Raw genomic sequence first — 14,854 nt, 5'->3', positions numbered from 1 at the left:
CCTACTTGTGATCTCTGTCTGTCAAATAAATAAAATCTTTAAAAAGAAAAAAAAAGAAATGTGTTTGTAGTGGTAAGACAGGACGCCCAGTGAAATTTGAATGTCACGTCAACAATGAGTCAAATCAATCTAAAAATACTTTTTAGTATAAGTTTCATGCAGAATCTGAGACGTATTTACATTAAAAAAATTCTTATGGATCTGAAACTCACGTTTAACAGGGCATCCTGTAGTTTTACTTGCTAAATCTGACAACCCATTACTAAGTGAAAAAAGCAAGTTGCCAAACCTGATGTTTCGATTGATCCCATAAATGTAAAGAAAAATTAATCTATACATAAACATGCTTGCCTAGACGCAGACAGACACTCATAGATAAAAAGCTCTGGAAGACTTTACCAGAACTAGTGCCTCTTGGGTTGAGGAAACAGAAGGGAAGGGAGCTTTTACTTTTCACTTGACTCACTTCTATGTTATTTGTTTGTATTTTTAAGCATGAGTTTACATTTTTAAGCAAAGTAATTTAAAAGATATAATGAGGGGAGCCTGGCTGGCTCAGTCAGGGGAGCACGTGACTCTTGGTCCCGAGGTCATGAGTTCAAGCCCCATGTTGGGTGTGGAGATCACTTAAATAAATAAACTTTAAAAAAAATGATGTAACGTGGGTGAAAATACTGATGAAATAAGTGAACAAGCAAAATGTATAATTGTATATACAGTATAATTACATTTGTAATTATTAAAGCCCTATGTAAGAACATAGACTAAAAAAAGTCGGTGGTTCTATACACAGTGCTAGGGGCTTCCATGTATAACATCAGTCCACTCAAATAGTAGGTGTGTGACTCTGCTGTTTGATTTGCTTTCCCCTCCTTTAGATCACCTCCAGTTTACCCAGGGAGACGGGAAAATTGACGTCCACAGAAACGAGAGGGTCTCCTGGCAAGGCTTCGAGCTGTGAGTTCATTGAGCAAGTCCAGGGTGACATCATGTGTTTAGTAAGTGCTCATTTAGTACCATGGCATTACCAAAGATGTTCTCTGAGGAGTTAAAAACTTGGAAGGCCCTCGACACCATTTTATTTTATTTTTTCAGTAAGTTTTCTATTTTAATTCCAGTATTATTAATGTGCAGTGTTATATTAGTTTCAGGTATACAATACAGTGATTCAACAAGTCTACCCTTTTCTCAGTGCTCGCCATGATAAGCGTACTCTTATTTCACCCATCCCCCAACCCACTTCCCCTCTGGTAACCGTCTAATTGTTCTCCATAGTTAAGAGTCTCTTTCTTGGTTTCTGTCTCTCTCTTTTTTCCCCCTTTGCCCATTTGTTTTGTTTCTTAAATTCCACACATCAGTGCGATCATATAGTATTTGTTTTTCTCTGACTGACTCATTTCTCTTACCATTATACCCTCTAGCTCCAACTGTGTTGTTGCAAATGGCAAGATTTCATTCTTTTTTATGGCTGAGTAGTATTCCATTGTGTGTGTGTGTGTGTGTGTGTGTGTGTGTGTGTGTGTGTGACTTTTTTATCCATTCATCTATCAATGGACACTGGGGCTGCTTCCATAGTTTGGATATTATAAATAATGTTGTAATAAACATAAGGGTGCATGTATCCCTTTAAATTAGTGTTTTTGTATTTTGGGGGTAAATACCCAATAGTGTGATTACTGAATTGTAGGGTAACTTTATTTTTAAATTTTTAAGGAAACTCCATACTATTTTCCACAGTGGCTGCTCCAGTTTGCACTCCCATCAACAGTGCAAAAGGATTCCTTTTTCTCTGCATTCTTACCAACACTAATTGTTTCTTGTATTTTTTATTTTAGCCACTCTGACAGGGGTGATGTGATATCTCATTGGGGTTTTGATTCTCATTTCCATGATGATGAGTGATGCTGATCACCTTTTCATATGTCTATTGGCCATCTGGATTTCTTCTTTGAAGAAATGTCTGTCTGTTCATGGCTTCTGCCCATTTTTTAATGGAATTATTAGTTTTTTGGATGTTGAGTTGTTATCAGTTGTTTATATATTTTGGATATTCACCAAAATATATATTGGATATATATTGGACATGTCATTTGCAAATATCTTCTCCCATTCAGGAAATTACCTTTTAGCTTTGATGATTATTTCCTTTGCTGTACAGAAGATTTTATTTTGATATAATCCCAATAGTTTATTTTTGCATTTGTTTCCCTTGCCTCAGGAGACATATCTAGAAAGGTGTTGTTATGGCCAATGTCATAAAAATTACTGCCTGTGTACTCTTCTAGTATTTTTATTATTTCAGGTCTCACATTTAGGTCTTTCATCCATTTTGAATTTATTTTGTATATGGTGTAAGAAACTGATCCAGTTTTATTATTTTGCATGTAGCTGTCCCATTTTCCCAACACTATTTGTTGAAGAGACGTCTTCTCATTGTGTTTTCTTTCCTACTTTGTTGAAGATTAATTGATCGTTTAATTGTGGGTTTATTTCTGGACTCTTTGTTCTGTTCTATTGATCCATGTGTCTATTTTTTCCAGTACCACACAGTTTTGATTACTACAGCTTTGTAATACAAAGTCTCTGTTGAATATTGAAGTCTGGAATTATGATAGCTCCAGTTTTGTTTTGTTTTGTTTTTCAAGATTTCTTTGGCTATTTGGGATCTTCTCTGGACCCATACACGTTTTAGGATTGTTCACTCTAGCTCTATGAAAAATTTTGATAAGGATTGCATTAAATGTATAGATTGCTTTGGGTAGTATAGACATTTTAACAATATTTGTTCTTCCAAGCATAGAATGTCTTTCCATTTTTTTTCTGTTGTCTTGAGTTTCTTTCATTAATGTTTTATAGTTTTCAGAATATAGGTCTTTCACCTCTTTGGGTGTTGATTCCTGATATTTTGCTATTTTGGTGCAATTGTAAACAGTATGTTATTTAATTTCACTTTCTGCTGCTTCATTATTAGTGTATAGAGATGCAACAGATCTCTATACTGTTCTATATCTTGCAACTTTACTGAAATCATATATAACTTCCAAGATTTTTTGGTGGAGTCTTTAGGGTTTTCTCCTTAACACCGTTTAAAACAACGTTTCTCCTTAACACCATTTCAAGGGTTTCTTCTTAACACCAAATCAAAGCAATTTCCATTTACTATGAAAATATTTTAAATTGGGTTCCTAAGATACTGGGGGCGTTGTTATATATAGGAAGCATCATATAAAACTTCAGAACCTTAGGCTGTAACTGATACTGGCAATATCACATGTTTAACTTAATCTCTATAGATGGCACATAGCTATGAACTTGACCAAATGAGCTTTTTGGCAAAAATTATGCCTTAAAACTTTCTGGATCTGTGTACTTCTCATCCTCTTTGATAACATACTTCCATTTCTTGAATCCTCCAGCCTCCTGCCCCTCAAAATAGGTTGTCAGGCAAACCATTTGTTCCCTTTGATTCTATTTTTAGAGTGGCTTTCCTTGGGACGGGGTCATTAGAGCAGCTGCAAGGATGATTTCTGTTCATCTGTAGCAAGAAAAAAGAAGAAGAAGAAGAGGAAAGAAAAGACCTTCACAAGCGAGGGGACACCAACGCCCTCCCTGAACCACTACAAATGCAGCTTTAAGCAGGCGAGCCCCGCTGGTCAAGAGAGGTAGGGTCCTTTCCTTCGAACCAGTTGGTGCTGGATTGAGGGATATTTGTAATAAAAATGTGGGCATAGAAAAGGAAGTGGACTAATTTATAGCAGTTAACATTAAAAATTACTTTCTTAGGATACATTATCAGAAAGCATTAAAGAATAGAAAGGAAGGATTTACGTATGCCTTTGCCAGGTCGAATCAAGGAGGACTCAAATAAATGCACTTGAACCTGTTTCACTCATCTTCCCAACCACTCTGTGAAGGAGGCTGCTGGGAAAACAGACAAGAATCGGGCAATTACCAAGAGATTAAGTGACGTTAAAAATGTGAAATTTCATTTCTTCATTCCCAGCCATGGGCTACGTAAACTAATCCCAATTACCAGCTAGATGGAAGCTCAGGGGAAAGAAGGACATGTGTCCACTTGCTGGGTATCCCGTAACCCAACCTGCTTCCTCCTGCCAGCAGCAGCCCCAGCAGGCCGCCTGTGCCCCCGTGCTCTGCCCACAGGATCCAAGACCGTTCCCGGCGCTTCCCTCAAATGGCCATGAGCAGCGCCTCGGTTGACGTTTCTGAGATGAGGGACAGAAGTAGAGGGTCAGTCCAGAGCCAGAGAGGCATGTAGCCAGTGACGGTTGCTTCATAAGAGGTAACATGTTTAGCTCTAAGTTAAAGTCCACGGTAAGCTATTTTTACCCCCTGGCTACCTCAAAGGAACCTTACTTCTGCCCAGAGAGTAACTCAGGCACAATCTGGCTCATGTAATGTGACCTCAAATTGTATTAAAATGCTTTCAGCTCATGAATGGCTTTAGGGCAGAGTTGTCAAAATAATGAACCCCTCCACAGGCCTCCTCTCTGTGGATGTATTGTTCTTCAATTTTGCTTCCCAGGTAAAGCTGAGCAATAAATTTGGGACAGAGACCCTGCCTCTGGTCCCTGGTATCCCCCAAGGCCTGTGGCAGCATTGGGACACAAAGTGCAAGTTCAAAACATCTTGACTGAATTTATCACTGAGACATAAGTGTTAATTCATTATGGTGTGTCTTCGTGTTCTAAGGGGAATCGAAAAGACGCCAGCATGGAGGAGGTATCCCATTTTTCCTGGTTGGCAGGCAGAGAGTGAAAATTTCCCTTTACACTCTCCCCTCACACTTTCCCCTCCCCGCCGGAGCCTGCCATCTGTTCTGGAATATCATCATGCATGCGGGGTTACCCCCAGCGAGCCTTTTTAGACAGTGTTTTGTCATGAACTATAAGTAGCAGTGATCCAAAAGAGAGCTTAGAGATGCATTTACTCCTCATCCCTTCCGTCAGTACCCCCTTCCGTCTGTACAAGAACGCGGTGCTGGCTCCTATCGCTGAAGAACACCCCAAATGAATGCTTTTCTGAGACATTCACCCACTGGATGTCACCCACGGGCGCCGCCATGCCCGCCATTCACAAAGGATCTGTTGAGCAGCCTGTGTGGGCCAGCAGCTGTGGGAGGCACAGGATGAGTAAAATACAGACATTTCCCCACAGGACTTAGAGAACAGCAGGGAAAATGATACGCACAATTGTAATGCAAAGCAGGAAGGGATAAAGTGCTGAGAGAAAGAGACACACACCATGATATAGGACAGGACATAGGAGGGCTTGCGAGAGAACAATCCCCATGTTTGGGAGTCGAGGGGAAGAAAGCCTTAAAGGCACCTGCGCCAGGCAGGTAGGATTTAGTCCTGTGCAGTCAGGACCTAGCAGGGAACAGCAGAAGTCGAGGCACAAGGTCAGGCATCGCGTGGACATGGTCAGGAAGTAGGGAGCAAGGAATTTGATGTCATCAGCATGGGGGTCCGTCAAGGGCAAAAAGAGGAAATTAAAGTCAGACTCCTGTCAGATCAGGAACCGTGTCAAATTACAGGCTACACAGGTAGCCTTACTCCAGGGGCCAGTGTTTGGTGCTTAGCAGTGGCATTCAAGGTGCATATGAAGGAATCTGAGCCTGGGGACCCTTCCGGGAGGCAGCTGCGTGAAACTACCTCTGGGTGCTTCCCAGGTGGAGCCAGAGGGCAAGGGAGCTTCAAGGCACAGTGCCCAGGGGGGAAGAGTAGATCGACATCTGGCAGGGCACAGAGAAGATGTCCAGCCTGGCTGGCCCTGTACCCCATGTCACAGGGGAGCAAATGGAGGCATGAGAGACCATACTGTCTGGTGCTGAGTACACTGTCACCCGAGGCAGGATCTGAACTCAGGTGCATCTGACTTTAGAGTGGGTATTCTTGAATTGTCTTAGCCTTGACTTCCTTACAGAAGCGTTGACATCCATTAGATAACATAGACATGCAGTTTAATTCCCATGGCACCCACTCACTCCGTTTCAGCAACAAACCTTTGGGTCATGGTGGCAGGTGATCCAGAGGGTTGGAGGATGTTACTGTGAAGGGACAGGGTGGGTCCCCCGGGCTTGGTAAAGGAAAAAGAGAATCCAGAAAGGCACCAGGCATCTTTAAAATTAATGAGGGGTCTAGGGACCAGAAGAGGAAAAAAGAAAAACCAATTATAATAATAGCATCTTGGTAAGTGCTAGTCAATGTTGAAACACTTTACTTATGTTATCTGAATTTTCACAGCAGCTCAATGAAATGGGAATAATTAATATCGTCCCTGGCACAGAGAGGTTCATTAACTTGCGTGAGTTCACACAGCCAAGAGAGTGGCAGAGGCAGGATATAAAGCCAGGAATTTCCGACTTTAGAGTCTGTGTACAGAATCTTCACAAACTATCTCTGAAAGATGTCAAGTAACCATGAAGACATAGACTCTCTAAATACAGAATAAGACTCGTTAGGATTTTGGAGGTTTGTGCTTACTACAAAATCACATAGCCTGTGGCTATCTTGAGACAGCTTTTTCCAAGGTAACCATTCATTCTTTATGTCAGGTCAAAGTTTGCTTCCTCTAATTTGCCTCCACAAACATACCGCCAGGGCCTCCCCACCCAGACACTGTTGTTAGCTCTGGCCACTGCTCAGACCCACCTGCCTCTTGTTCCTGGCACTAAGCAGTCATGCTCCTGGCCCTTTAGGACTAGCAGCAAAAAGCCTCAGTTTCTGGAAGCAGGAATTTCAAGGGTCCACTTAGACATTCCCCCACCCCTTGTCTTCAGTAATAGCATTTTCCTCCCAGGGGCTTCAAAACTTTGAATTTGGAAAATTTAATCTCTCATAGCATCTCTCTAATGTTGGTAGGGCTAGTCAACACTGGGGCATACCTGGCTTTAAGTTCTTTATTCATATTAACTAATTCATCCTCAGAAATAACCTGATGAAATGTTACTATAGTTATCTCCAATTTGCAGGTAAGAAAACAGGTTCAGGGAAAGAAAACAGGTTATTTTATCTCTTGTTCCCCCGTCAGATAAATGTTGGAAGCAGGCAAAAATCTGTGTTCTCCACTCTGCACATAAAGTTAGGGTTCATTTACGGTTTACTGGAACCCTGGAAAGTCTCATGATGCTGAATATTAACATGATCGTATCTCTTCTCGGGGGATGGTTGGTAGCCTTCATTCTTGATGACATGCCAAAAAGTGTGGAACCACAGTTAAATCACTTTTCAAAGTCACAGTCGTAGACCTGAAGGCTTATAATGCATCTACCCATGGCACCGTGTTACAGGAGGCAGGAAAACTGACTCAAATCACTTGCAGGCATTGGCAGCACAGGCCCCTGCTGCCATGTTGCAGAACCACCCTACCTAAGACGGGAGCCCCAGACGGGCAGGGATTTGTGGCTCCTGAATGGTAGCTTCAGTAGCAAGTTCCACAGGACACCCTGTGGTTGAGCTTTGTCTGTCCTTAAACCTCCACGTTCTTAGCAAATGGCTGTATTCTCTGTGGAACCAACTCTGATATTGACCAAATATTGACCGATATTGATCAAATTGACCAAATGAACAATGCTGAGCTATACCCCCTTTAGTTTTTATTTTTACTTTGTTATGGACAGAGGCAGAAAAAAAAAACCCTCTATTCAGATAAACTGATTTGTATACTCAGAAAGAAAAATTAAGAGAAAGAGAAAAGAAGTAACAACTTCCCATCAGTGAAATTCCCCTTTGTGCAAAGTTTAGCAATCCTATCTTAGTGCCCTACTCTGAGTATTTTTTTAATATAAGTTCCTGGGAGTATCCATTATGTCAAAGGATATGATGGGAAGGCTTCTGCAGTTGACCTTTGAACAACAGATTTGAAATGTGCTGGCCCACTTACATGCAGATTTTCACAGCACTAAAAATGTATTTTCTCTTCCTTATGGTTTTATTAACATTCTGGTTTTATTAACATTTTTTTTCTCTGGCTTACTTTCTTTTAAGAATACTGTGTATACAGAAAGCATACAAAATATGTGTTAACTGACTATCTTCATGATCAGTAAAGCTCCTGATCAACAGAAAGCTATTAGTAGTTAAGTTGTTGGGGAGTGAAAATTTACACTAGATTTTCCACTGTGAGGGTGGTCAGCGCTTCTCACCCCAGCTGTAATACACTTCACCAAACTGTCCTCCAGAATGGTGTCGCCCAGCATTCCAGAAGACCGCTGCTTTCCCACACTTACCCATGCTGGTATTAACCAGACGTTTTTGAATTTTACCCCTGGAATGTGTTCAGATTCTGCTTGGTCTGTTTTTCCTTCCTCGGAGGGTCTGCAGTGCACACAGTCTAGCCCCGACTACCACTCTGATCCCATTTCACACTCTAGCTCATCCCTGCTCAGCTCCAGCTCCAGGGGTCTCCTTGCGTTTCCTTCAGCGTCTCCTGCCTCTACACCATCTTTGCACATGGTACTCCTTCCTCCTGGAATCTCTTTCCCCAGGTTCTACCTGGTGGACTCATACTTTTCCTTCAGCTCTGCACTTGACCATCTCTTTCTCAGGAATGCCATCCTTCTTTCCCACATGAAGATCAGACCTGTGTGAAGCGCCCTTCAGAGTACCTGTCGGGTGAAACTCAGCCCACTATGTGATTTACTTATTAGGGTTCTATCTCCATGACTAAATTTGAGCTCTGTGAACCCACAGTGTTCTGTTACTGTTGTTACTGTTGTATTCTTAGCCTATGAGTGCCTAGGGCATGTGAGACTCCCAACAAATAATATTTGAGTAAATGAATTAATGAATATTAATAAACCAAGAGAACTTACCGTCAAGCTGCTGTGACACAGGGACTATAAGTTAAACCCCACTAAATAGACTGATTGGTGAAACCCTGGAGAGTCTTCTTTGCTCTCAGAGATGTTTTCATTTAAAGAGTTCTCCCTTAATTACTTGGAACCCTTCTGATTGCTCTCACTATATCCCTTCTTGACATTAATACCTAGCCCCATCCCCTAACTTTTTCCATTGCCCTTGCTCTATAATCCAACCACAGACTTCCTTCCTATCACAATGAAAAATTATGGGATCCCACTCCAGTGACCAAGGATGACCTCTTTTCAGAGTATCTGACCATCTTCCTGGCTCAGATATAATCTGCCATAGCCCAGAGTCCAAATAAAGAAAACAATGGTCTGTGTGTAGACTGGCGAGTACACAGCACTAGTCAACAAACCAAGCCCCTCTTCTCTGCACCATCTCCTGAATGATTTTCTGCCTGAGCAGTCACTTACTTGTCAAACCCTGAATGTGGCTTCTGTAGAAAAAGAAGATGACTTAGAAGGGAGTTGAGGGAAATTGGGAGGGGAGATGAACCATGAGAGACTATGGACTCTGAAAAACAACCAGAGGGTTTTGAAGGGGCGGGAACCAGGTGGTGCGTAATAGGGAGGGCAGGTACTGCATGGAGCACTGGGTGTGGTGCAAAAACAATGAACACTGTTACGCTGAAAAAAAAAATATATATATATATATAGTATAGTGGTCTCAATAAATGAAATGGCATAATACACCCCCCCCCAAAAAAAGAAAGAAACAACCCAAATGAAAATGAACTCAAATGAAAAATGAGGCTTTTTCCCTCATTTCTTCCATCAGAGTAGATCTGCTTGGCACTGGACCACAATTCAAGTTCATGATATATTTGGTATAACCCAAAAACGAAGCAGATTTGAGGGTTTATGTCAGGGGACTCAAACGGACTACCCCTAGGCTGAATCCAACCCCCAAAAAGCTTATGTTTATCCGGAACAGCGTGTAAGTGACTGCGAATGTCTGCAGGCAGGGCGTGCCCTCCCCAGCCTGTCATGGCACCTCCATGTCAACATTGTCCCCACAGAGCCGCGCACACCTGCTTCTCACACACACTGGCTGTCAGGGAGTCCCTGGGATAGAATGCAGCAGAGTATACTGATCTTCCCACTACCGATAACAATGACTACTCTTCCCACACATATGTTTTCCTTTATTTGTTATTGTGAGATCTTTTTACCTCTCCCTGTTATGTTAAGAGGTCTTCTAATATTTTCTTTCCAGTCTTTCCTCCCACCTTTCATCATACATCCCTTTCTACTGTTCACTTGGCCACAAAATCCAATTGTTTTGGAGCCTAGCCCTGTGCATGGGCTCCAGCTTGAATCATGAGACGAGGCTTTATTCTGGACGCTGCCCTTGATAAGCCATGTGATGCCGGGCAAGTCACCTTGGAGCCCCAGCCCCCACCTGCCCATCCGAAAGTGAAGAAACGGGCATAGATTACCTCACTTTTCCTACCGACTGTCACGTTACACCTCTGTGATTTTTTTTTTCTTTTGGTCACAATCCAAATAGAAGAAAATGTCAGGAGAAGAGTAACATTCACTTCATTTACTCAACAATTATTAGTTGAACAATGAGTACATGCTGGGGATAGAGTGGTGAATAAGACAGATGAAGTCACTGCCTCTGCTAGAGGGAGAGAGTAAGCAAATAAACAGGTTGTCAGATTGCGGTACCTGCTTTAAAGGAAATGAAGCACGGTCACTTCATAGAGAGCTACCGAGTGGTGACTGATGAGGCCAGGGAGGGCATCTCTGAGAAAGTCACACCTGAGCTGTGACCTGAGAGAAAGGAAGGGGTGAGCCCCACGAGGAAGCTTCAAGGCAGAGGGAACAGCAAGTGCAAAGGCCAAGAGGCACATTTAAGGAACGAAAAGCTGGCTGATGTGTCTGAAGAGCGCCAAGCAAAGGGATAGAAGGTACAAGGAGAGGGGAGGGAAAGAGGAGAGGTCGGGTCACGCAGGGCCCTGCAGGCTGGAATGAATGGGATGGTCTGAAGGGTCTTAAGTGGCGTGGTGTCACAGGGCAGACTCTGAGGCTCCTGAGGGGGTGTGAGTGGGGGCTCGTCAGTGCCAGCAGAGCTGTGTGAAGGAAGCAAACCTGGTTCTTTTTTGGAGGCGGGCCTGGCAGGACTTGCTGACAGGCTGTGGAGATCCAGGCAGGCAGCAGGAATTCAGAATCACTCTTGGGGTTTTGGACTGAGGGGCCAAATGGACATTGTATCACAGAGCTGGTGTCAGGAGATCCCCAGTCACAAACCTGAAGTCCAACGACCTTTCCAGTGTTTTCCTGACATCTCCCTGTTCACCTTACAAACACCAGTTAAGACAGCTTTGTTCTTCCATTCCACACATAGTTACCTACTACAGGCCACTTTTTTTTTTTTTATAAACATATAATGTATTTTTATCCCCAGGGGTACAGGTCTGTGACCTCAGCCGCAGCAACATCTTCCTAGGTACAGGCCACTTTTAAAGAACGTGGCTTTTTACATAGACCAGTGGAACAGAATAGAGAGCCCAGAAATCGGCCCTCAACTCTATGGTCAACTAATCTTCGACAAAGCAGGAAAGAATGTCCAATGGAAAAAAGACAGCCTCTTCAATAAATGGTGCTGGGAAAATTGGACAGCCACATGCAGAAAAATGAAATTGGACCACTTCCTTACACCACACACAAAAATAGACTCCAAATGGATGAAGGACCTCAATGTGAGAAAGGAATCCATCCAAATCCTTGAGGAGAATGCAGGCAGCAACCTCTTCGACCTCAGCCGCAGCAACATCTTCCTAGGAACAACGGCAAAGGCAAGGGAAGCAAGGGCAAAAATGAACTATTGGGATTTCATCAAGATCAAAAGCTTTTGCACAGCAAAGGAAACAGTTAACAAAACCAAAAGACAGCTGACAGAATGGGAGAAGATATTTGCAAACGACATATCAGATAAAGGGCTAGTATCCAAAATCTATAAGGAACTTAGCAAACTCAACACCCAAAGAACAAACAATCCAATCAAGAAATGGGCAGAGGACATGAACAGACATTTCTGCAAAGAAGACATCCAGATGGCCAACAGACACATGAAAAAGTGCTCCACGTCACTCGGCATCAGGGAAATACAAATCAAAACCACAATGAGATATCACCTCACACCAGTCAGAATGGCTAAAATTAACAAGTCAGGAAATGACAGATGCTGGAGAGGATGTGGAGAAAGGGGAACCCTCCTCCACTGTTGGTGGGAATGCAAGCTGGTCCAACCACTCTGGAAAACAGCATGGAGGTTCCTCAAAATGTTGAAAATAGAACTACCCTATGACCCAGCAATTGCACTACTGGGTATTTACCCTAAAGATACAAACATAGTGATCCGAAGGGGCACGTGTACCCGAATGTTTATAGCAGCAATGTCTACAATAGCCAGACTATGGAAAGAACCTAGATGTCCATCAACAGATGAATGGATAAAGAAGATGTGGTATATATACACAATGGAATACTATGCAGCCATCAAAAGAAATGAAATCTTGCCATTTGCGACGACGTGGATGGAACTAGAGCGTATCATGCTTAGTGAAATAAGTCAATCGGAGAAAGACAACTATCATATGATCTCCCTGATATGAGGACATGGAGAAGCAACATGGGGGGGTAGGGGGATAGGAGAAGAGTAAATGAAACAAGATGGGATTGGGAGGGAGACAAACCATAAATGACTCTTAATCTCACAAAACAAACTGGGGGTTGCTGGGGGGAGGTGGGATTGGGAGAGGGGGAGCGGGCTATGGACATTGGGGAGGGGAGGCGAACCATAAGAGACTATGGACTCTGAAAAACAACCTGAGGGTTTTGAAGGGTCAGGGGTGGGAGGTTGGGGGAACAGGTGGTGGGTGATGGGGAGGGCACGTTTTGCATGGAGCACTGGGTGTTGTGCAAAAAGAATGAATACTGTTACGCTGAAAAAATTAATAAAAAGGGAAAAAAAAATAAAAAAAAAATAAAGAACGTGGCTTTTTGATTACTTTGAGTATGGTTGGTTTAGACCGCTTCAGTGGGAGTCCACTTAATCAGTAGTCAAGTCTACCAATGAAATGAATTCTTGTCTGAGTGTCGGCAGGCTATTTACAACAAAGGAAGATGTCTCAGCTTCTTACCAGCTGGGAGAAAATAGTTTTGGTTCTCAATCTGTAATATCCTAGTAATTCACAGGAGATAGCCAAGATAAGGCTTGGGAATGCCTTGCCCTTGTCAAATTCTGTCCAGTGGCACAGCTCAGCTCTCCACGGAAAATTTCATTTGCTAGAGAGGAAAGGCACACATTCAGGGGATGCTTCTGGTGTCTGTCATGGTGTCTGTTAGTTAAGAGCTGTACTCAGTCTGATCAGCTCCTTAGAACTGATTGTGGGCACAGGTCTGAGTATGCTCCACACAGTGGTTTTGTGTTTTGTTTTGTTTTTAATTTTTTAAAAACATGTATTATTTATTTTTGAGAGAGTGTGCATGAGCAGGGAGAGAGAGAGAGAGAGAGAGAGAGAATTCTCAAGCAGACTCCCTGCTGAGCATGGAGCCCAGACCCTGGGCTGGGTGGGTGTGGGTAGGGCGGGCTTGATCCTAGGATCCTGAGATCAGGACTTGAGCCGAAATCAACAGTCGTCTGCTTAACCCACTTAACCCGGGCACACCATGCACAGTGTTTTTAAATATTCAAACCTGCAGCTGAGATCATCACTTAGTACAACCTCCAGTCATATAGAGCTATGCTGCTGAATTATCTGAGACCCTTCCTAACTGGGGCAAAAGAATAGTGAAGCCTGTTTAGCTGTCTTGAAGGGAAAAGAAGTGAAATCTTGACCAACTTCTGACCCATTTGGGTCCTCAAACTCATAAATTTGGTTGTTTTCTTCAACCCGCGAACCCTGACTTCTTCAAGTGTATTAATATTTCTGCTCTCTTAGGATGATCATTTTAAGAAGCTTCAGATAAATAGGTACAAAATCATTACTGAGCTTGGTTTGCTTCCAAATGGCAAAAGCCTCATCTAGACTTTGAACATTTTCAGCTGCCATTTGCAGATATTTCTGCTCATTTCCACATGAGCAAGGGTGGAATGCCAAGCTCATGTCCCAAGTTCACTCCCAGCACTCGTCCCTTGAAAGGCTGCAGTTGTCCAGAAAGTCTTTTACTTTCCATGGCTTGAGTGGCTCACAAATGCTTCCTCACACTCCAGATCCGACCTTCCAATACTCCCCAAATGATGGCTATTAGACCAGGGGAATAGGGTATCAGGTACGTGCTTTTGCCCATTGTAGAGAATTTTGCTGAAGCCAGGAGGAAAGGGGAAAAGTCACTACCACATCCAGCAGCTGGAGGCAGCCGCCTTCCCACAGGGCTGATGGAGAAGCCCCGTTTCGATAACTACTCTCTAACCTACCCACCTCTACCCCCATTCTTTATAGGATAGCCAGGTGGGAGAAGGGAAGGTGGGCCCTCTCCCCAAACTCTGGACAGGAAGGGAGCCTTGCCTCTCTTTTCCTCTGTTTAAATCAATCCGCCCCAGCTTGGCAGGGCTGCGGGGGGCAGTAGACGGGTACCCTAGCCACCCACCATTTGGCACAAGTCTCCCTTGGAGGGAGGGGAACATAGAAGGGTCGCTAGGACTGGCTGCCTCTCTGCCTGGAATCCTTCTTTATACATGTCTCCTTCTGGCCATTCATTGCTCAGTTCAGACATTATCTCTTCAGGGAGCCTTCTGCCCTCTGGATCTTATGCTCCAGAACACGAGTATTCATTCAGCGGGGGTCATCTTGCATCTTAAGGTGTTCATTTTATTACCATAGAGATAGTCCTCAACAACCTCAGTGGGAGGCCTAGGAAACAAAGCTCTTAGAGTATCTGGCTTCCGGGAACCTGGGTGGCTCAGTCATTAGTCGTCTGCCTTTTGCATGGTCATATTCCAGGGTCCTGGGATTGAGC

The 14,854-nt window shown here is 43.3% G+C and overlaps 1 protein-coding gene across 3 annotated transcripts in view; it reads left to right on the top strand.

Moving 5' to 3' along the window:
* Positions 1-878: 878 nt before the first annotated feature.
* Positions 879-14,854, top strand: part of KLHL31 (kelch like family member 31) — a 68,661-nt gene continuing 54,685 nt past the window's right edge. Inside the window, exons 1-2 of one of the 3 annotated variants that reach the window (XM_046006696.1) lie at positions 879-998; positions 3,479-3,662. The gene's annotated coding sequence lies outside the window, so the exon portion shown is untranslated. Of the gene's footprint in view, positions 999-3,478; positions 3,663-10,780; positions 10,801-14,854 lie in introns of those variants that run through there. The other 2 variants (XM_046006697.1, XM_046006698.1) reach the window with 2 other exon arrangements.

The sequence above is a fragment of the Meles meles genome, chromosome 5 (assembly GCF_922984935.1).
Source record: "Meles meles chromosome 5, mMelMel3.1 paternal haplotype, whole genome shotgun sequence".
NCBI lineage: Eukaryota > Metazoa > Chordata > Mammalia > Carnivora > Mustelidae > Meles > Meles meles.
This window is presented reverse-complemented; position numbering and strand designations above follow the sequence as displayed.